This window comes from Acinonyx jubatus, chromosome B1, assembly GCF_027475565.1.
Source record: "Acinonyx jubatus isolate Ajub_Pintada_27869175 chromosome B1, VMU_Ajub_asm_v1.0, whole genome shotgun sequence".
Taxonomy (NCBI): Eukaryota; Metazoa; Chordata; class Mammalia; order Carnivora; family Felidae; genus Acinonyx; species Acinonyx jubatus.
In genome coordinates this window covers 34,124,307-34,146,114 of record NC_069382.1, presented here as the reverse complement: position 1 = coordinate 34,146,114, position 21,808 = coordinate 34,124,307, and the positions used below count along the sequence as shown (strand labels likewise).

The 21,808-nt window shown below is 42.9% G+C and overlaps 1 long non-coding RNA gene across 1 annotated transcript; it reads left to right on the top strand.

Moving 5' to 3' along the window:
- The first annotated feature begins 5,574 nt into the window (after window positions 1-5,574).
- Window positions 5,575-12,718, top strand: LOC128314378 (uncharacterized). Its single transcript, XR_008295960.1, has 4 exons — window positions 5,575-8,352; window positions 9,534-9,737; window positions 10,637-11,075; window positions 12,043-12,718. It is a non-coding gene; the product is annotated as an uncharacterized LOC128314378 (long non-coding RNA).
- The last annotated feature ends 9,090 nt before the right edge of the window (window positions 12,719-21,808 follow it).

The following is a 21,808-nucleotide window of genomic DNA, read 5'->3' as shown; positions in this document are numbered from 1 at the left end:
ATTCTGGTTCTTGCTATTAAATACTGGCTGTCCCTGTCCCTTTAGGTCTTAGGTACATGCCTGCAGTGGCCACCAACAATGGATGGCCCATCCCAACTCTGCTTTGGCCTATGGTTACCTCGTACCTGGAAGGTGATGTCAGATCTTGGTCCCCTGCCTTTTGGCCTATTTGTAACCATGGAGACCATGGACTCAATGTTTTTGTTTTTATCCTTTCTCATGGGGTTTTGTGAGATACCACTAGGTGATTCTTACAAAGTGCTAAAAAATGGTGTGGGGGGATGGGGTACACAGAAGGGGCTCCCTAAGTTCCACATGTGTCTTTGGAAGTTGCCTTTGAGAATTCAACCTTAAGTCTGCTTCTTCAGTCTCCCCAACAATTGTGTAAGTTATTTTCCACACTGACACAGCTTCCTTTCTGCTTACCCCAGTTAGAAGGACTGTATTTCTGCAACTGAACTCAGACAGAGGCAGGTCAAAGAGAGAAATGACCAATAATGTAAGGAATCAAAATAAATTTATGATTTATAATCATAAATATGAAGGTATTTTAGGTTATGAGTAACATGTATAGCACTATGCTAATCAATCTGAAAACACTGTAAACCAGTTAACTTTTCAGAAAACATGAAGATATTCAAATTTACAAAAAATTAAAAACACAAAGAAACAAGTAGTAATGGAAACTTGAATATGATAATAAAGAATTACTTTCTGGACATGTACTAGAGCCAGGTGGTTTTATGAGAAGATGATTTCTAAAATAGCAGGATATTTTATTTAACATCAATTGGTGCGTTTTTGTTTTTTTTTTATTGCAAGTAAATCCCAGTTTCTCCTACTTGCCCAGAGCTCATCATCCATCCTTAACTCAAAGGCATTCACGGCTGTATGGATAGGGCAGGGAGGGTGGAACAAGAAAGTGGCTGCTCAGCTTTGAGTTTCAAGGCACATTTTACTTTTTTGGAGAGACAGAGCCTGAATGCCAAAAACACCTGATTTTCAAGAGCCAGATTTTTGAGATAGAAGTTATTTTTATTTTGTTTTGTATTTTTAGAAACTCAACTTTACAAATCAATGGGTATAGACAAAATCGCTGAGGACAGAGTTTAGGATCACAAAAGGACAGATTTCTCACCCAAGATCTGAAGGTGGTATTGATATACACCAAACAGAGTCTCTAAAGAGTGTTCAGCACCCTGGCTGTCTCCTGGGTAGAAACCAAGGGGCAGGGTAAGAGAAACCCTGAATAGTTTGAAAGGAGTCCCAGGGCAAAGAGCCCTTAAGGCTGGCTTTCCATGGCCCAACAAGCCTTGGAGGACACAGAACAAAGGGGGTAAAATCAAATGGTTGAGAGGATCATCTGGGTGGATGGCAAGTGGGGATTGCCCCCTCCACCCTGGACAGTTGAGAGAAAGCAGACAAGCCCCAGGGACCCATAGAAGTAGTGAGTAGGCAGGTAAGGAAATCTGGAGAGTCGTGTCAGGACAACAGAGACACAGTATTCATGGGCTCACTGCTAAGCAGATGCTAGAACTGGGCTGGGCACATCTGTGCAGAGGCCCACACGTGGCAACAGGAACAAAAGACAGCAGGTGGCTCCAGGACCAAATAACTCATTGCTTGCTAGAAAGATAAGTCAGCCTCCTAAAATTCAGATCACCATGGGGAAGGGAGGAAGGGGCGGGGGGAGTAGATTTCAGCTTATACTCTAAATTGACATGTTTCAATACAAAAGTGGCTAAAATGACTAGGTTTTCTCTCATCAGCAGAAATGGAGCATCTTCAACTAACTATCTGATATTGAGAGCTGACAGCTACATATCTGAATCTCTGAACCTGTGTAAAATTCATACTTGCTATAAAAACTTAATGATTACAGATATTTGCCAAGTCAAAAAAAATGTTCACCATTAGAGAAATATATATAAAGTTTCCCAATACATTTTACAAAACTAGCACAAGTGTGGCAGTAAAACCTAGCCAAGTCCAAAAAAGAGTAACTACCAATCTTTCATATGAATAGAAAAGCAAAAATGCCAAATATGCTGGCAGGTCAAACCCAGCAATAAAAAGAATAGTTGGCTGTAAGCAGGTTAGCTTTATCCTGGAAATGCAGGGTGATTGAATAGTAATACATCTGTTAATGTAATTATCCCTTTAAAAATGATGATCTCAGGGGCACCTGGCTGGGTCAGTCAGAAGAGCATGTGACTCTTGATCTCAGGGTTGTGAGTTCAAGCCCCATGTTGGGTGTAAAAATTACTTAAAAATAAAATCTTTTAAAAAAAAATTATCATCTCAGGGCACCTGGGTAGCTCAGTCGGTTGAGCATCCAACTCTTGATTTCAGCTCAGGTCATGATCCCAGGGTTGTGGGATCGAGCCCCGTGTCAGGCTCTGCACTGAGCATGGAGCCTGGTTAAGCTTTTCTCTCTCTCTCTTCCTCTGCCCCTCTCCTCCGTTCACAATTGCTTTCTCTCTCTCTCAAAAAAGAATTAAAAAAAAATTATCATCTCCGTTCCAAAAAAAACATTTGATAATTTCCAATGTCCATTCTTAATATTAAAAACATATATTAATGGAAAGATGCCCCTTGTTCATGGATTGGAAGACTTAATATGGCTGAGATGACTTCCTGGAAATTAAAAAAAAAAAAAAACTTTTGTGCATCAGAGGACACTATCAACAAAATTAAAAAACTCACAAAATAAGAGAAACTAGTCGCAAATCACAAATCTGATAAGGGATTAGTATCCAGAAAATATAAAGAACTCTTAAGACTCAACAACAACAAAAACAAACAACCCAATTAAAACATGACCAAAGGACTTGAACAGACATTTCTCCAAATGAGATGTATAAATGGCCAACAAATACATGAAAAGATGTCCAACATCACTAGTTCATTAAAGGCATGCAAATCAAAACTACAATGACATACCATCTCACACCCATTAGGAGGATATTACCAAAAAATCCCAGAAAATAACAAGTTGGTGTGGAGAAACTGGAACCCCCATGCACTGCTGGTGGGAATGTAAAATGGTGCTGCCACTGTGGGAAACAGTATGGAGGGTCTTCAAAAAATTAAAAATAAAACTATCATATGATAGAACAATTCTACTTCTGGGTATATATCCATTTGAGGAGTGTACCAAGAAGACATGACCAGGTGGTGGAATGGGTTAAATAGATGATGGGGGTTAAGGAATGCACTTGTGATGAGCACCAGGTGACATAATGGAATTGTTGAATCACTATATTGTATACCTGAAACTAATATAATACTGTATGTTAGAAAGAAAGAAAGAAAGAAAGAAAGAAAGAAAGAAAGAAAGATATGACCACCAGTTGACCAGTAAGCTGGACCTGGCAATTGGAGGCTCTCACCCCTTTCCTGTCCTTGGAATGTGTGTTCCACTTGCCTTCTCTGTTCCCAGAAACTGCCCCAAGGATACAACCTCGAGATAGAAATGTGGTGTTGAGACTATCTGGACTGGGTACATGACTAAACCCAGTTAAATCCTCTATACAAACCTTTCAGATCCTGGCAGGCAGGTGTAGAGATCTGTTCATCTTGCGTCTGCCCAAGACAGGCCTCGTAAGTAAGTTCCCTTGCTTATCAAATCTGCCATCTACTACTCTAGAGTGGTCTGTCTCTTTCTTTCTCTCCTTGCCCTCCCTGTACCAAGGCTGGTTTCAGATTACGCCCAGAAAGTTCTTGAGGACGTTGCAGCATAGCAATACTCGAAAGAGATGTAAGCAGGACCTTGAAGACAGGTTTGCACACTCATGTTCATCCAGGATTATCCACAACAGCCCCACAGTGGAAGCGACCGAAGTGTCTATCCACAGAGGAATGGATGGACAAAATATGATATATATGATATATATTTATGATGAAATATTATTCAGCTTTTAAGAGGAAGGAAATTCTGACACAGGCTACAACATGAATGAACTTTGAAGACATGATGTTAAGTGAAAGAAGCCAGTCACAAAAGGATAAATACTTTATGATTCCACTCATATGAGCTACTTAGAATAAGTACTCAAATTCATTGAGACAGAAAGTAGAACAGTGGTTGCCAGGGACTGAAGGGAGGGAAAAATAGAGAGTTAGTGTTTAATAGGTAAGGAGTTTCAGTTTCACAAGATGAAAAATGATCTGGGGTGTTATGGTGGAGATGAATACACAACAATGTGAATGTACTTAATGCCACATAACTGTATATTTTAAAATGGTTAAGGTAATGGGGTGCCTGGGTGGCTCAGTCGGTGGAGCATCCGACTTCGGCTCAGGTCATGATCTCACGGCTTGTGAGTTCAAGCCCCGCGTCAGGCTCTGTGCTGACAGCTCAGAGCCTGGAGCCTGCTTCCGATCCTGTGTCTCCCTCTCTCTCTGCCCCTAACCCACTCGCATTCTGTCTCTGTCTCTCTCAAAAATAAACATCAAAATAAATAAATAAATAAATAAATAAATAAATAAATAATAAAATGGTTAAGGTACTAAATTTTATGATACATATTTTTTACCATAATTTAAATAAATAAAATTTTAAGTTCATTTATTTGTTTATTGAGAGAGACAGAGAGAGCATGTGCATGCACACGAGCAGAGGAGGGAAAGAGAGAATCCCAAGCAGGCTCTGAACTATCAGTATGGAGCCAGACTCAGGGCTCCAACTCATGAACCCTGAGATCTTGACCTGAGCCTAAATGAAGAGTCTGAAGCTTAACCAACTGAACCACCCTGCCCCTAAATAAATAATTTTTTAATTAAACACAAAATCTCGAAAAAACTATAACTATATTGGGGCACCTGGGTGGCTCAATCGGTTAAGCATCCAACTTCAGCTCAGGTCACGATCTCACGGTCCTTGAGTTGGAGCCCCGCGTCAGGCTCTGGGCTGATGGCTCAGAACCTGGAGCCTGCTTCCGATTCTGTGTCTCCTTCTCTCTCTGCCCCTCCCCCATTCATGCTCTGTCTCTCTCTGTCTCAAAAATAAATAAAAATGTTAGAAAAAAAATTAAAAAAAAAACAAACTACAACTATATCTAGGTCAACCTTTAATAGGAAGCTCTTTCTAAACATATTAAAATAAGATCTACGTTAAACCAACACATACGTGAAGAAAGTTATAAAAATTTAATATGAAGGAAGTTTGGAATTTTTAAAGAAAATTGACTGTGGAGAGATACCTACATATCTAGTTGAAATAGTTTCGTATTTAAAAAATATCCATTACTGGGGAGGCTGGTGGCTCAGTCGGTTAAGCATCTGACTCTTGGTTTCAGCTCAGGTCAGTCATGATCTCACGGTTCATGAGTTTGAGCCCTAGGTGGGGCTCAGTGCTGCTGGTGCGTAGCCTGCTTGGGATTCTCTCTCCTTCTCTCTCTGCCCCTCGCCTGCTCTCTCTCCCCAAATAAATAAATAAACTTAAAAAAAGATTTAAAAAATATCAATTATCTTCAAGTGAATTTATAGATATAAAGTAATTCCAATAAAAATTTGTGAGTGTTTAGTGCAAGTTTAGAAAATAGGCCTAAATTTCTTTTGGAAGAAATCAATACAGCAGAATTGTCAAGAAATTTTTTGAAACAAATGTTAATGGGGTGTGGAAGGGACAGAGAATGTCTTATTTATTTTTTTCCTGTAAAGCTAGGATAACTAAAACATTATGGTTCTGTTACAAGAATAAACAGCTCCATGAGACAGACATGAAAACCTAGGAGCAAATCTAAGTATGGGTAAATATTTAATACATAATGAAGTTGAGATTTAAATTAGGGAAGTACAGAGGCTAGGATAATGGGCTATTCAGAAGAAAAATTAATTCCAGACAGTTCAAGTCATTAAACATGAAATATGAAACTATAAAAGAATGAGGAAAAAATAATATAAAATATTTATATGATATTGGGGAGAGAAAGGCCTTGTTATGATTTAAAGCAAAGAATAAAGCCAAAAGCAAGAAATGGACGTCTGTTAAGAGAGAAAACTCTGAAAGTTCTGAAGGCCCATTTACAAGTGTAAAATTATTAAATAAACAAGATAAAAATCAAGCAACAAAGTAGGGGATAATATTTACAACAAATGACAAAAGATTAATACTCGATGTATAAAGAGTCATTATAAATCAATATGAATAAAGTACTACTGCCCTGAAAAATGAGTAAAGGTCACAAACAATTAAAAAAAAAAAAAAAACCAAACCATGACTGGGGCTCCTGGGTGGCTCAGTCAGTTAAACGTCCAACTTACGCCCAGGTTATGATCTCATGGTTCATGAGTTTGAGGCCTACGTCCAGCTCTGTGATGACAGCTCAGAGCCTGAAGCCTGCCTCAGATCCTGTGTCTCCCTCGCCCTCTGCTCCTCTCCCGCTCATACTCTGTCTCTCTCTCAAAAATAAATAAACATTTGAAAAAATCATAATAAAAAAATAAATTAAAAACATGACTGAAACAATGCTCCTGCTCACTGGCAACAAAGATCGCAAAGTCGAAACTAGGTACATTTTGATGCATAATAAATACCAAAAGCCTTAACCCAGAAATTCCACCAGGAATTTACTGAAGGAAATGCAGCATTATTTGTCTTAGCAATAGTTTGGAAACCATATAAGTAAGTTTAAAAGGAGGGCATGAGATTTTTTTTTAACTGATTGTCTTTCATGTAGAAAATAAACCATTAAAAATAATGTAAAAAATAGCAAGTGCTATGGAAAGATACACACACTTATATATAGTAGGGTCCCAGGAGGAACTTGAAGGCACACTCAAATTATTTGGGATGAATCAAGGGGGGATTAATAAAGGGGCTACTTACAAAGGTGAGGGCAGGATACCAGGGAATCCTAAGGGGTGGGTGGTGAAGTACAGGGCCTAGGAACAGCAAACTAGACCTCAAGGACTTTGGAGAGGGGAGGGTGAGGACTAGAGCAAGCTCAGGGAGGTGCTTAGGATGCAGGATTCGAGGACACATTCCCCCTCAGGGTCGTGCAAGAGACAGTGAGTGCCTCCTCACATGTTTGTGCCAGAGGCACCGGCCTCACCCTATCCTAGTCCTGGCTCTGGGGGAGGAAGCTATTAAAGGAATCCAGAAGGAAGATCCTGTAGAAAAGTCTGCAAGGAGAGGAGCTGTGACCTTTAACAGGGGGCTGGAGGCAGCCCAAGGTGACCCACAGAGAGGCTGCCTGAGAAAAATACCTGCTCTCACTTTGCTCCCATCGTCTCATCTTCCTGCAAGGCTTCCTTCCTCTCACCAGACCCACCTGGAAGCCAGAGGGCAAGGCTGCTTTATAGTCGGCCGCCTCCGGGACAGACCACAGGACAGAGAAACAGTGGATCCAAGGGGGCACAGAGACTTCCATAGAACAACATAAAGTTAAGCAACACACAGGCAAGTTCCAAAGCACTATCTAAAATCTGATGCCCATTTTTACGTAAATTTTATTTAGTGGGATACCTGGGGTGTAAGATTACATTATGGCTGATTTTTAGATAGTTTTTGCTTTTATATGTATTTGATATATTTAATGGAATGAATGTCATAAAAAGAAAAAAAGGGAAACATTCCAAAAACCGTATATAGGTTATGGCCTTAAGATGAAGTAAAAAGCCTCGATGAAAAAAGTCAAAATATTTACAAGGGTTGCTTTTGGATTCTGAGTGTGTAAAGAGAGGCATGGCTATTTCTGGGGGGCAAGCATGCGAGTTTTGTTTTTGTGTGTGCATCCTAATCCTTTTCTTTCTTTGAAAATGTCCTGAAGTGAATGTCTTGCTGTCATAAATCCAGAAGCTACACTCAATAAGTAGATCGGAGAGAGAGAATAGATGGGTAGAAGATGCCAGAGGAGAGAGAAAAGAATCTCCATAAATAGCCACCTGTCCTTCATGTGAGCTGACATCTCAAGCTCACTTGTATTTATCTAATGTGTAAAATGATATGATTTCTCAAGCCCCTTTTGCTCTAAAATTCCTTTTAAGGAAGAAACACAACCCTTTTCTAACAGACCTCATAACCTGCGGTCATGAGACAAGGCGGAGCAACCCGCGGCTTGGGAAAGTAGAGTACAGACACGGAGGAGCTGGGAGCGCCACCTCCCTGCAGGCACGGGCATTACAGCTGACGGCTAAGGGTCCTGTTCCTGCTCCAGGGCACGCTGTTCTCGGTGTGCCTTCTTCCTGAGGCCGTACGCTGACCGCCGCTTCGTTCCCTGACCACTTAGAATTCCTGCTGACTGTCTTCTACAGTCTCCTGTCTTATAAAACTACAACGCTTGCCGACAGAACTCCAGCGGAATCCACCTTCTTGCCTTATCTTTCCGTAAAGGTTGTTGAGATATGGTCAGACACAGAGACATGCAGAGAACTGTCTTCAAGGAAGAAGTTTATACTCACAGACCCCTGGAAACAGGAGCCAAGGTGCACCCACCATGCAGGGCCACACGGGGAAGTGCGAGTTTCCATCAGAAGGCAGAGGGAGCAAGGGAGAAATAGGGGGAAATGTGGGCGATAACTTTTACTATGGCTTCGTGGGAAAGGCAGTGCAAGGCCATGAAAGCAGATTGAAGATTGGCTCTTTGAATAATTTTCTGGACTCTAGGGCAGAGGGCTGTCCCTAGTCATCTGGTGCTGGACCCTGAGGCGATTAGGGCAGGGGAAGAATGTCCCTGAGGGAAACAGTCCTTTAAGAGTCCTATTAAGGAGGTGGTTGCGGGTGTGAGCTCTGGATTGGTTGGTTTGCATATGGAAGTGATGCTCGCAGGAAGGTCGTTTTCTATCTCTAGGAGTTAGCTAGCTGTGGGAAGGGCTCTCTAGGATCAGCCAGATGTTAAAACATGAGAAAATCCAGCAAATCAAAAGGCATGATTAATACAGGGGTAAAGGCTCGACCCCCCTCCCCTTGCCCTGCTTCCGGGAAAGCTCTGAAGGGCCACCCTAGCTCCACAGCTCCCAGAGGGCTCTGCCCAGGCCTTTGTGACCCTGCACCACACTCCAGCTTCTGACTGTACCCAGTCACTGCAATAGCTGTACTGTCTCCTGGAGAAATGCTCACCCTATTGCCTCTGGGCCTTTGCACGTGTGTCTTGTTTGCTCTGTCAGGTGCTTCCTCAACACCCTTGACTTCTTCCCCCTGCCTGGCTAGCCCCCTTCTCAGCTTCCTGTCTCTTTTCAAGTCACTTCTTCAGGGAAGTCTTGATCCTCTGTCGCCTCCCTTCATAGGCAGCCCTTACTAAATTATCCCTGAGTGAATAGAAAGTGAATAATGGTGGAGGCACCACTCTTTTCATCATAGAACTGCCTCCTCTCTACTGAGGCAAAGACAGAAAAGCAAAGGAAGAGACCCATGGCGAGTACTGGGCCACACTGGTGGCTCGGGGGAGGACAGTGGGGGAGGGGAAGCCAGGGGTGGGGGGCAGGGTTAGAGAGGCTGCACCTGCGGAAGGAGGGGCGACACGGCAGTTTTTCTCCTCTTTCTTAGCTTCTATTCCTAAACAAAGACAGGCTTGTCCTGCTCTCCGCAGCCTCCTGGCCCACCACTTGGGACAGATGAAACCCACCCATGCACCAGCTTTGCCTGGCGAGTCACTTCCTCACTCTGGGGCCTCCAGCCAGCTCTGATGGGAGTCATGTGATCACTTTGGTGTGCATGACAGCTCCCCAGAGTGATGCTTTGAGGGGTGACCTTGCTGCCCAGGACAGAACCAGCTCCTTGCGAGCTTGCTGATGTATGTAAGGGTTGGGCTGCTTCCTGAGCCTGGGGGATGGGGTGGGGTGGGGTGGGGCAGGGCGGGGGCAGGGGCACACTCGATTTTTCTCCACAGATATTTGGCCCCAATTTTCAGGTCCAGGTTACATAACACCTGAGGAGAACTACACTCCCCTGTCACCCACACCTTTTCCCTTTCTGTGGAGCATTTCACAAGCGCAGCTGCTTCTCAGAGAAGGTCTATTTTGGGAGCTGTTTTCATTTGACCTATATTAAGCACAGTCACAAGGCAGAGGCAAGTTGCGGGGTGCAGGGTGGCCTGCTTGCTCTTTGTGCTTTTTTAGTGTTACGGGTGAGAAAACCAGACAAGCTGGTGCCCACAGCTCTGGAGCTGAGACTCAAGTGGCCCAAGGATCTCACCACGGCATCAAGCTGCAGAAAACTCTAGGCTCAGAGAGTCCACCTGTAATAGTGCAGCCCCATGGGGATGCTTCCCCAGTTCACAGCTCTGATTTGCGTCCCCCTGAGGCCCTGCTAAAAGATAATACCTTAGTCACTGCAACAGTGGTCAGGGAAAAATTTAGGCTCCCTGCAGGCCCAGAATCTACCAGGCCAGGAAGAGTCCTGGCCTGTGAAGCGCACCCGGTAGAGTTGTAATTGGTCATCAAGCCCCTCCATAGGGAATTGTTACTAAGTGAATCACATGACCAGCAGGGGGAGAGAAAGGGCTGCGGGGAGCCATCTGGCCCGGGCACTGTGCACAAATAGGTACCGCTTGGCGTCCCCTGCACTTTGAGGGCCTGTGGAGAAAATGACAACAGAAGTGATTAACTCGCTAAGTGCCCCATTTGCCCCTCTTCAATGGGGGTATCTCCTGCACCACCGTTTTCCCCCTTGCACCTCTTTTTGTCTTCCTAGAAGCAGAGGCCCAGTTCCATGGTCTAAAGCTCTGACCACGCTGCGGATCCCCAAACCTGCCTGTCTGGCACCTCCTCTCTCCTGAGGGTCCGGCCCATATCTGCAAACAGTTGTCCCACTGATGCATCACATTCAGAAATGCAAAGCAGAACTGCCCCCCTCCTCCACACTCACGTCAGCCCCCACCCCAGGGAGCTGCTGTCCGCCTGGTCTCCCACGTGCCCCACACGTGTCTGCCTTTGACAGGCAGAATGGACACCAACGGGACTTCCCTAGCCAGCTGGCGAGATGCTGGTGTTGCATCCCCTCAGGACTGCCGGGAAAGAATCCTGGCTTTGTACTGTGCAGCTGGGCCTGTGCCCACACCCCTTGCAATCCAGTCAGCCAATGGCTCCCCTCAGGATGCCGAGTGGTCGTGCACGCCCGCCTGAGTGATCAGGTGACTCCCCCTAGAGTTGGGAAGCAGCGAAGGAAGTGGGGAGGCCACTCCCCTGGGAGAGCTGGTAGATGGCCTTGGTGAGGAGGGGGAGGGACAGAGAGAGGCTGTGGCAGCCGAGGTGGCTGAGGTGTGAGCCAAGTGCCAAAGTGAAAGGAAATTTTAAAGCTTGAGTTTTTGGCTTTGAGGGGTGGCAAAACTGGGGATGGAGGAGAGAATGGGTAGCACATTCTAGGCAGGGACACAGCCCTGAAAAGGAACAGAGGCAGGGTCAGGCAAAGCCCATCCCTCACACAGGGTACGTGGGATGCTCTGAGAACACAGCAAAGTGGGGGTTGGGAGAAAATGGCGGAGCCAGCTTGAGAAGGCTTGAATCCAAAGTATCCTTCCAGCTGGGTGGCCCCTTTCCTTCCTCTGATCTCTCTTCCCATTCCCTGGGACAGGACAAGTCCTGCCCCCCACCCCCATTACCCCAAGGGGCTCCTGGAGTGGGAGTGTGGAGGCAGTAAGACACTTTCTGCAGGCTGAGACAGAGACCGTGGCAGGCAGAGGACTGCGGACCACCCAACGGGTCTCCCAGGGCAAGGTCTCCTCTCTCCAGGGGCAAGGATGCCTGGGAGGTGGGAAAGCCACGACAAAAGGACAAAAGGAAAAGACCCTGAAAGCACAGCCAAGTAGAGGCAGTGGGGGGATTTGAGAAGAAAAATCCATTTTGCTTCATTAAGGAATAAAGAACAGGCAATATCATTTTCTACTCAATGAAATACTAAAAAGAAAAATAATGGGGTGGGGGGAGGGAGAAATCCCAAGAAGGAATAGTGTCATTTTCAGTTGGGGTAAATGTCAGAAGCATTGTTTCTGTTGATACGGCATTATCAGTAGAACACTTTTTTTTTTTTAAAGAAAAAATACATATCAAGATGCAAGTTCTCACTATTTGATTCAGTTTCTCCTGTTTCTGCTAATTTAGAAATGTTCCAGTGAAGAAATAAAGGCTCCTTTTGCACCGACAACATGCTACTCAAAGGCAGAAAAATGACTTTTACCCCATAATTCCGGCACTCAAGAAACACTTGTTGAAAGAACAAATTTGCAAAGAAAGAAGCTCCTTGACAGTTATGCGTTAACTCCAGAAGAACTGGTTAATTCCATCATGGTGTATCCATTGGTGATAATATTAGGCAACTGTTAAAAAGGTATGGATTAAAAAAAAAAAAGCTGTAAAATATATTTGGAGACAATTCAGGAACTGTGAGTACCAACTGGGTAGTACATGATATGAGAGAATTTTTGTTAATTTACTTCAAGGTGATGATGGTTTTGTGGTTATTTATGTAGCAGAATGCATGTTAAAGTATTTCAGAGTAAGTGTCATAATGTCTATGTAGGGGCCAAGGACAGCTACCCTAAGATGGGCCACTTTAGCATGAAGATGATTTTGAGTTAAAAGCAATCAAAACCAGGGGCGCCTGGGTGGCTCAGTCAGTTAGGCATCCAACTTTGGCTCAGGTCATGATCTCACAGTTTGTGAGTTCGAGCCCCGCGTCGGGCTCTGTGCTGACAGCTCAGAGCCTGGAGCCTGCTTCAGATTCTGGGTCTCTCCATCTCTCGGCCTCTCCCCTGCTCATGCTCTGTGTCTCTCTGTCTCTCAATAATAAATAAAAACATTAAAAAATTAAAGAAAAAAGCAATCAAAACTCAACAGATTCAGGAAAATCTCTTTACCTCCCCCTCAACTGCCTAAAAAGAATTTAGGTGGAGGAAGAGAGCTGTCACCATAGAGAACTACATTATGATGTGAACCAAGTGTTCTAGACAGGGAGGAACCTTGGAAGGCCTGTTTGATCAAAGTCCTGTGAGTTGTTTCTGAGTGGCCTGAGTTCCCCCCCAGATCCGCCCCCTCCACCACCCCAGCCAACATTGTTTACCAAACATTTACTCTTTATCATCTTCCTGTGAATTGCATTCCTTCCCTTTGAAGTCCCAGACCCCTGCCCCTTTTCCTAAGTTCAGGTGACAAGTACCTCATTCTGTCTGCCTGTCTTTGAAATTCCGTGTTGGTGTGGATTCCCCAAGCATATGAAAAAAAAAAAAAAAAGGATTTTCTCCTGTTAATCTGTCTCAGGTCAATTTGATCTTAGTCCAGCTAGAAGGACCTCGAAGATGTTCCTCCCCAACATCCACAAGTTATTTTGAAAAGTTTTGGCCAAAAAACCCCCATGAAAAATGTTAACAATTGTTAAATCTTGGTAATGAGAATGAGTATTTATTAAACTACTTCTTTTCAATTTTTCTGTATGCTTGAAAATATGTACAATAAAAAATTTTTAAATATTACGTATACCATACAACATGAGGCTAGAATCAAGAAAAAAAATCTAGTATCTTTTAAGACTGATAAAAAAGCAAAGCATGTATAAAAAGCAATAACATGGAGATAGAAGAACTGAAAAGAATTGCTACTCTGATGTTGAAATTATGGAAGACATCTTTTTTTGGATTTTTGGTTTTTTGAAGTAGGGTTCACGCCCAGCACAGAGCCCAATGAGAGCTCTGTGAATTCACAACCCTGAGAGCAAGACCTAAGCTGAGATCAAGAGTCAGACACTTAGCCAACTAAACCACCCAGGAAGATACCTTTTATTTAACTTCCTTTTATGTTTTGTTATCTTTGAAAAGCATGTTACAAAGCTATTTGCAATAAGCAACTCACTGCCTAAATTCCTATATCCTTTATTTATTGTCATGATCTATATCCATGTTAGTATGCCTATTTTATTAGCCTTTTATGCACCAAGTTATTTAACACATCAACTTGCAACTTTGTGTTTCAACTTGAGTTACATTACCTTTTCTTTTATCACTGGCCTATGGGATTCAATAAAACAAAATACTGTTTGTACCTTATGAAAAAACTACCCGCATTTATTGCTTTAGTGACATTTTACAACTGAAGAGAAAGACTTGGCAAAACGTCTCCTTCTTTCTGTGCTACCTTTCCTCCCTCAACATTAACTGATTTGTTTATTATTTTGGTTAATAATTACTTTTTTTTTTTGCTTCTGCCCCCATCCCCTGTAAAAAGTATTAACATACTTATTTTTTAAATCTGGAAAATACTAAAATATACAGAAAGAAAAATTGAAGGCCCTTCATTTCAACATGAAGAAATAACTAGTTTACATTTGGTGATATCTCTTTCCATGCTTTTTCTCATGTATGATTTTTTCTTTATTAGTTGAGATCACACCGATAAACAACCAGGCATCCTGTGGGGTGTGTGTGTGTGTGTGTGTGTGTGTGTGTGTATGCAATAAACATTTAATCTTATGAATATATCATCAGTTCTTTAAAACCTCCCCTGTTGTAGGGCACTTAGGGCTCTAGACTGAATGTTTCCCCCCCCACCACCCCATTCATATGTTGAAACCTCATTGTCTTTTTTTTCAAAAAATTTTTTAATGTTTATTTATTTTTGAGGTGGGGGAGGGGCAGAGAGAGAAGGAGACACAGAATCTGAAGCAGGTTCCAGGCCCTGAGCTGTCAGCACAGAGTCAGATGCAGGGCTTGAACTCACAACAGTGAGATCATGACCTGAGAGGAAGTCAGACGCTTAACTGATTGAGTGCCCAAAACCTCATTCTCAATATGATGGTATTTGCTTTGGGAGGTGATTAGGAGCCCTTGGGAATGGCACTTGGGCCCTCTAAAAGAGACTCTAGAGAGATCAACGCCCCCTTTCACTGTTATGAGAACACAGAGAGAAGATGGGTGTTTACAAACCAAAAAACCACGAGACATGGACTTTTACTAGATCATCCTTCACATAAATCTTTTCCTGACTTCTGATTATTTCCCTAGATTTTGTTCTTAGAGTTTTCTTGGATCAAAGTATATGTGTTCTTTTGAGCCTCTTAATACATACGTAAAAGAGGGGAAAGATACTTTCCCTCTGCCTTTTAGGTTTAGTTGCTAAGCCTGCAAATTAAACCAACAAAAGGCAGAGTAACAGAGGGGGAAAGGTTTTTTGGGGTACACGTGGGAACCAACAAATGAAGTGGCTGGCTTGTTAAGTGGTTAAAGTTAAAGGCTTATCTACCTAACTTATTAGGGAAAAGGGAAGGAGGAGAAAAGGCTTCTACAGGAAGAATAAATTTTTTGGTTGTTGTTGTTGTTTGTTTTTTTAAGAAAGACAATGGATTTTCAGAACAATCTCTTTCAGAGATAAGAAAGTTTGTGATGGTGTTTGTCTGTCAGGTATGAGTTGCCTTTGTCTCCTTCAGGGCCATACAAATCCCCCAGCAAAGAGATTTCTGGTAGGTTTTATTTGATATATTCTGGGAATAGGTCTGCCCTGAAGAAAGAATTTATGGCAGACTTATTTCCCAGAGTCTGCTGCTTTTAGTCAGACAATGGAAGCTCTGAGAAGCCTTCTTTTTTTTTTTATTAAAAAATTTTTTAACGTTTATTTATTTTTGAAAGAGAGAGAGACAGAACACTAGAGCGGAAGTGCAGAGAGAGAAGGAGACACAGAATCAGAAGGAGGCTTGAGGTTCTGAGCTGTCAGCACAGAACCTGACACAGGGCTCGAACTCTCGAGCCATGAGATCACGACCTGAGCTGAAGTCAGATGCTCAACTGACTGAGCCACCCAGGTGCCCCTGAGAGGCCTTCTTTATTCAACTGTTGCCTCTCAAATGTCTTCATGCATTAAATAATCTTTATTTAAAATAATCTTTAGGGGTGCCTGGGTGGCTCAGTCAGTTAGGCATCCCACTTTTGATCTTGGCTCAGGTCACAATCTCACAGTTCATAGGTTTGAGCCCCACCTCGGACCCTGTGCTAGTAGAGAGGAGCCTGCTTGGGATTCTCTCTCTTCCTCTCTCTCTGCCCCTCCTCTACCTGTGCTTTCTCTCCTCCCCACCCCCCAAAATAACCTTAAAATAATCTTTATACCAACTCAGGGGTTCTGAGTGGGCCCTCACATATATAATCTGATTGTTTTTCAGAATTGTACTAACTTACACTTCCATCAAGCAGAGGGAGTTGAGTATTATCATTAAAAAATTCTTACTGATTTGATAGATTAAAAATTTATCTAATTTGTACTTTTTAAAAATAACTGAGGTTAAGCCTTTTTAAAAAATGTTTGTTTCCCTATTTGTTTCCTTTTAAAAAGGAAATTATATTTGCGTGTGCTTTGCCTTTTTTTTTTTTTTTTTTTGCTAAAATTCTTGCTGGTAAATGAAAATCCTTCTGGTTTTAAATGCTCAGTTGTTACATTAGAATATTTATGAGGACAAACAGTGAAAAAATTGTGTATTTATCTTACCAGTGTGAAGAGAAATAAGAATTCATTTAATCGTCAAATTCCTTAATAATTCTAAAAAAAAGAAGGGTCAGATCATTTCATCAGGACAATTTTGATTGTTATCCTAGCTAGCTTCAAAGTGAAAGTTTGAACTAATGTCCAGTACCAAGTTTTTTTAAAAAACAAACTCTGTGGATATTTAAAATCAGAGCTCCAAATTCCAAGGAATCCAATCTTCTAACAGCTTTGTGTGATGTCCCCAAATACTTGAGAAATCCCAAATTACAACTTCGTGCTTCTGCATGATTACATTAAGTGCATCTCATCCCCTAGCTATGACCCCCAAACAACATATAACATTGGTTCACGTCACCTATTTTTAACTTTCCCTTGTCGCCATAAGTCATCAAAAGAAAACACAGAATTGCTCTCAGCTGCTCCTTCTTCCAAGTGTGATACCTTATCTGCAGAGATTTAAGCCCCCAAACATTGTTCACATTTTAAACCATCTACTGATTTTCCTCTGAAATTTAGAAATGTATTTTTCAGAATTTGACTGCAGTATACACAAAAGGTCTGCTTGGGAGAATATGTTTCTTGGTTACAATCTCATTTCCTATTGTAAAAGCTGATTGTCAGTGCCTGGCACGGTGCCTGCCGTAACTAATACAATAAATGTTTGTTGGCCGGAGCTGATTCAACCACGGATACGAGTGAACCATCTTTTTAACTCTGGTTGTGCTGACACGTACTTTTAACTGGATAGCTCACTAAAAGAAAGAGCGCCACAAGTCTGGCGAGTTACCCTACCGGGGAGCTCATTCTCCAGCGGAAGCCTCCTGAGATGCAGTGACCTCCCCACCCCCACCCTCTTCTTTGCTTCCATGGAGCCTTGAGATGCTCTCCTCACTAGGGCTGGTCCTTCGAGATTGTTCCAAGTAGGCTGGTTTTGAGAGCTGAGTCTTTTGCCAGCCCGATTCATTCGAATTAGCCACTGTCCCTGCCAGGAATTCACAGCTGCAGCTGGTGCAGGCTCTTCCTGTAAGGTAGGGGGGCACCAGGGGGGAGTGGGGAGGGGGGAGGCGAGGATGGAAAGGGACCAAAGGTAGGTACCGACCATGCAGCCCCTCTCTCCTCCTACCTGCCGCTGAAGCAGTTCTCATCTGCTCTCCAGGGTCTGCAGAACGAGCAGTAGGCATGCTCTGGCTGGCATGTGCTTATAGGAAAGCGCCAGGTTCTCCAGAGGAGTTTAGGGCCCAAGCTTGGCCCTGAGCCCAGTCAGCTGAGCTCCAGCTCCAGCAGCACTGTGCTGCTCAGCCCAGGCAGCCCAAAGTCTGGACCACTTCGTGCTCAGGTACAGCTCACGCTTCTGCCCACTCTCTCTCAACCCCAGGCCTCCCGACCGGGTTTCCAAAGGCCCCAGTCGAAGGTGATGTCCGTCGTTGGAGAGGCTAATCACTTGAGCCTGCCTGAGCATTTGTGCAGCCGAACTGAAAGAGAGAAACCTTCCATTGCTCCCAGTGATCCCCAGCTCTTTTCTCTCAGCATTTCACCTAACCCATACGCGGGAAGAACTCAGAGGCTGCTGGCTCGTGGCTCTTACCTTCGTTTCCATCATTCGGGCCCAGGGCGGGCCTGGGCAAGATGGCAATGCCTGTTTTGAAACCTCTCCCCGGTCTTCTGGCCTTTCCACCTGTTGGCGCAAGGCTCTGCTCCAGTATCTTCTTTCCAGCCGTCCGTTACCCCTTCCTGCCTCTCCTTCATTCTCAAGTCTTTTTGATGTACCAAGGTGGAACTAACTACCTCACAAACTAGACTCTAGATTTTGTGCAAACTCCAGTCCATTGGTACAGGCACCATCTTTCTTGTGGATTGCGAGGCACCTTCTGGCTTCAGTTTAGAAATAGTGAGTACCACCAGGGTGCCTGGGTGGCTCAGTCGGTTAAGTGTCCGACTCTTGATTTTGGCTCACAGTTTGTGAGATCCATCCCCGGGTGGGGATCTGTGCTGACAGCCCGGAGCCCTGCTTGGAATTCTTTCTCTCCCTCTCTCTCTGCCCCTCATTGGCTTGTGCTCTCTCTCTCAAAACAAACAAACAAACAAACAAACAAACATTGAAAAACAATAATGAGTATGGTGATTGGTTCGACTGATTAGCTCTCCCTGCCCCCTCCGTGGTGGGTATACAGACACCAGGTAGACACGTTTGCACTAATTTGTAGACTACTTTTATACCAACCCAATGAAATAGAGTTCAGATAGCTTTCTTTACAAAGAGCTGAAACTCTGGGGCTGATAATATGGCGATAGTAAAGTATACGTAAAATGTGGGGGAGAAACAATTGGTGTTGGTGATAGTGATTATAACTATCTTTTTATTTTCTACCTCAAGGAAAAAAGGGTTTTGGTGGAGGCATGACTTATTTATCATTTAATAACTCATTTCACAGGGTTTTTTTTTTGGAATTGGAGTGGGCCCGTTTGGAATTCTGTTGGGGCATAGGGGCCCCTTCTTGATATGCTTATTCCAGGGGATGCACATGAGTCTCTTCCTGACCAAGGATGATGCACCTGAAGAGTCTGCATGGGCAGGGTCATGGCCATGATCTTGCCAGTGGAGACCTCTGCTCCTGAAGAACCAGGTTGGGTGTTTGGGAGGCACACTGAACAATTTCAGAGGAGTGTGAAACACACACTCATTTTTCTTTATTTATTTTCTACTTCTAAATGTTCTACTATGAACCTATAAAGTCAGGAAAAATAAGATTTAAAAAAGGATAACGGGGCGCCTGGGTGGCTCAGTCGATTAAGCATCTGACTTCAGCTCAGGTCATGATCTCATGGTATGTGAGTTTATGTCCCGCATCAGGCTCTGTGCTGAGGGCTCAGAGCCTGGAGCCTGCTTCAGATTCCGTGCCTCCCTCTCTCTCTGTCCCTCCCCTGCTCATGCTCTGTCTCTCTCACTCTCAAAAAAATGAATAAATATTAACAAAAAAATTTTTTTAAAAGAGGATAATGCTCTATGAATGGTGTTATATACCGATTATGTAGTTTAGATATCTGTATCAATTGGTGGCAAAAAATCTCAATTTTTCATATTTTTCAAGTTTTCTGTAATTATTACTATTTATTAATGAGCCCTTGTTAATTATTGTTAATCCAAAGAAATATTTTTAATGTTTAGTTAATTAATTTATTTGTTTTTGAGAGAGAGAAACAGAGCACAAGTGGGGGAGGGGCAGAGAGAAGGAGACACAGAATCTGAAGCAGGCTCCAGGCTTTGAGCTGTTAGCACAGAGCCTGACAAGGGGCTAGAACTCATGAACTGTGAGATCATGACTTGAGCCAAAGTCGGAAGCTTAACTGACTGAGCCACCCAAGCGCCCCAAAGAAATATTTTTAAAATAAAGTACTGGGGCTTTTTTCTTAGCAAAAACCCCAACTGATAAATATCAATTACAAGAGAAAGATCTAAACAGGAAAGACAAGCTTAACGTGTTTGAGGAAAAATATAGAAAACTATATTTATCACCTTAGGATAAGGAAGGGTTTGTTAAGACAAAATATACTACCCATGAAAGAAAACTTGATAAACTGCGATATAATTAAAATGTATGTTCATCAAAAGCCACCATAAAGAAAGTCATATAATAGGCCACACTCCTGGAGAAAATATTTGTTGCATGTATAGCTGAAAAACTAGAAATGTTTTTTGTATATTAAAATACATGATACTTAAAAATATATGTTAATATATAATATATAATATTTTTCATATAACTGAAAAATGTTAGTTCCAGACTATGTAAATAACTCATACAAATTGCTGATGATAAGAAAATGACAGTGTCAAAAAAATGGGCAAAGGACATGAACAGGCACCTCACAGAAGAAACACAAATGTACCAAAACCAACGAAGATACACACTGGACCTTCTTAGTAATCAGAGAAACACAGAATATTACTGCTGAGATACCATTAGTCACCCCACAGAGAGTCCAAAGTTTAAATCTGAAAAATCAGGTGGAGATGAGAATTAGGAGCGGTTGGAACACTTCTACACTGCAGGTGTTCTAGCCACTTGGGAAGACACTTCAGTGCAATCGTGTCAAGTTGAGCATGCACGTACCCCATCGCCTACCAATTCCATTTCTAGGTACCTACCCAATGAGAAATATTTGAACATATGAACGTGAACAAGCACGAGAATATTCAAAGGAGTAGTTTTCATAATAGCAAAAAACTGGACAGGAGAATAACATGCCATTGCCCTGGGAATTAACACTGGTGTGAAAATGAAGGCACCATGGCCACACACATCAGGGTGACCATATCTTAGTAACATAAAGCTGAGAAAAGTCAAGTCCAACAAGATGATGCACAGACAGTATATCATTTCTCAAGGCTTAAAAACAAGCAAACCAAACAGTATATCTTTAGGGATGTCCACACAACATGATAGGAAATATTTTAAATCTTCAGGGAAATGTCAAACACCAGATGCAGAATAGGGGTCCCCGTGTGGAGAGATTCAAAGTAGGAATGAGGCGTCACACACGTGTGGCTTCAACCGTTCAGTGTTGGGTTAGACTTTTTAAGTCAAGTAAGGGGTTCACAGTTGTTTGGGTCCTTATTATAACTTGGATATGTGTGATTTTTAATGCACCATATATTATACATTTAAAAATATTAATGACTATAGAAGGTAATATATGGGATATCCAAAACCTGTACGTGGAACTCTTTTGGTTTGAACTCAGTCTCACTTGGGATTCTAAACTCTTAAACTTATCTGGTCATGATGTATTGTCTTATTAACAGTGCTTTTAATTTGAAAAAAAATATTCTGATTATAATCATCGGTATGGGTATCAAGGTACAGACTTATTTCCTAACCCCACCCTTTACTTCTTCACATCTTCCCAAATGGTCATGGTCCCCCCAGTGTGGCTGAGTAGTGCCAAAAGCATGGTTTTTTAGCACCCCCTACAAACAAGATTTACCCCAGCAGCGAGAAGGGTGTCCACCAGAACCCTAGGTGACGTCTTTGCTGACAGGCCAAACCCCCTTGACCTGGCCCTTGGCTCTTTTCACTGCAGTCACTCTTTGAGGCTCGACAAAGGGGTGAGACCTCTGTTCCCTAAATACATTGAGGGTGTCCCCCAGCCCTGCCCCATGTACAGGCTCCCTGGGGTCAGCTGATCTGATTGGCACAGATCCCTTTACTTCTCAGGAGAGGAGCCGGAAGGGACACAGTGGGATTGTGAATCCTTGAGCCCTGGGCAGCTGTGGAAGATAAGAGATCAAGAACAGTCTGGGGAGGGGAGGGGAAAAGCAACCAGCTTCTGGAGGAGTGAGGATATCACACAGAACCCAGGGGACCAATGTATGCTACCGAAGATTGCACCAGAGACCCAGAGGCCA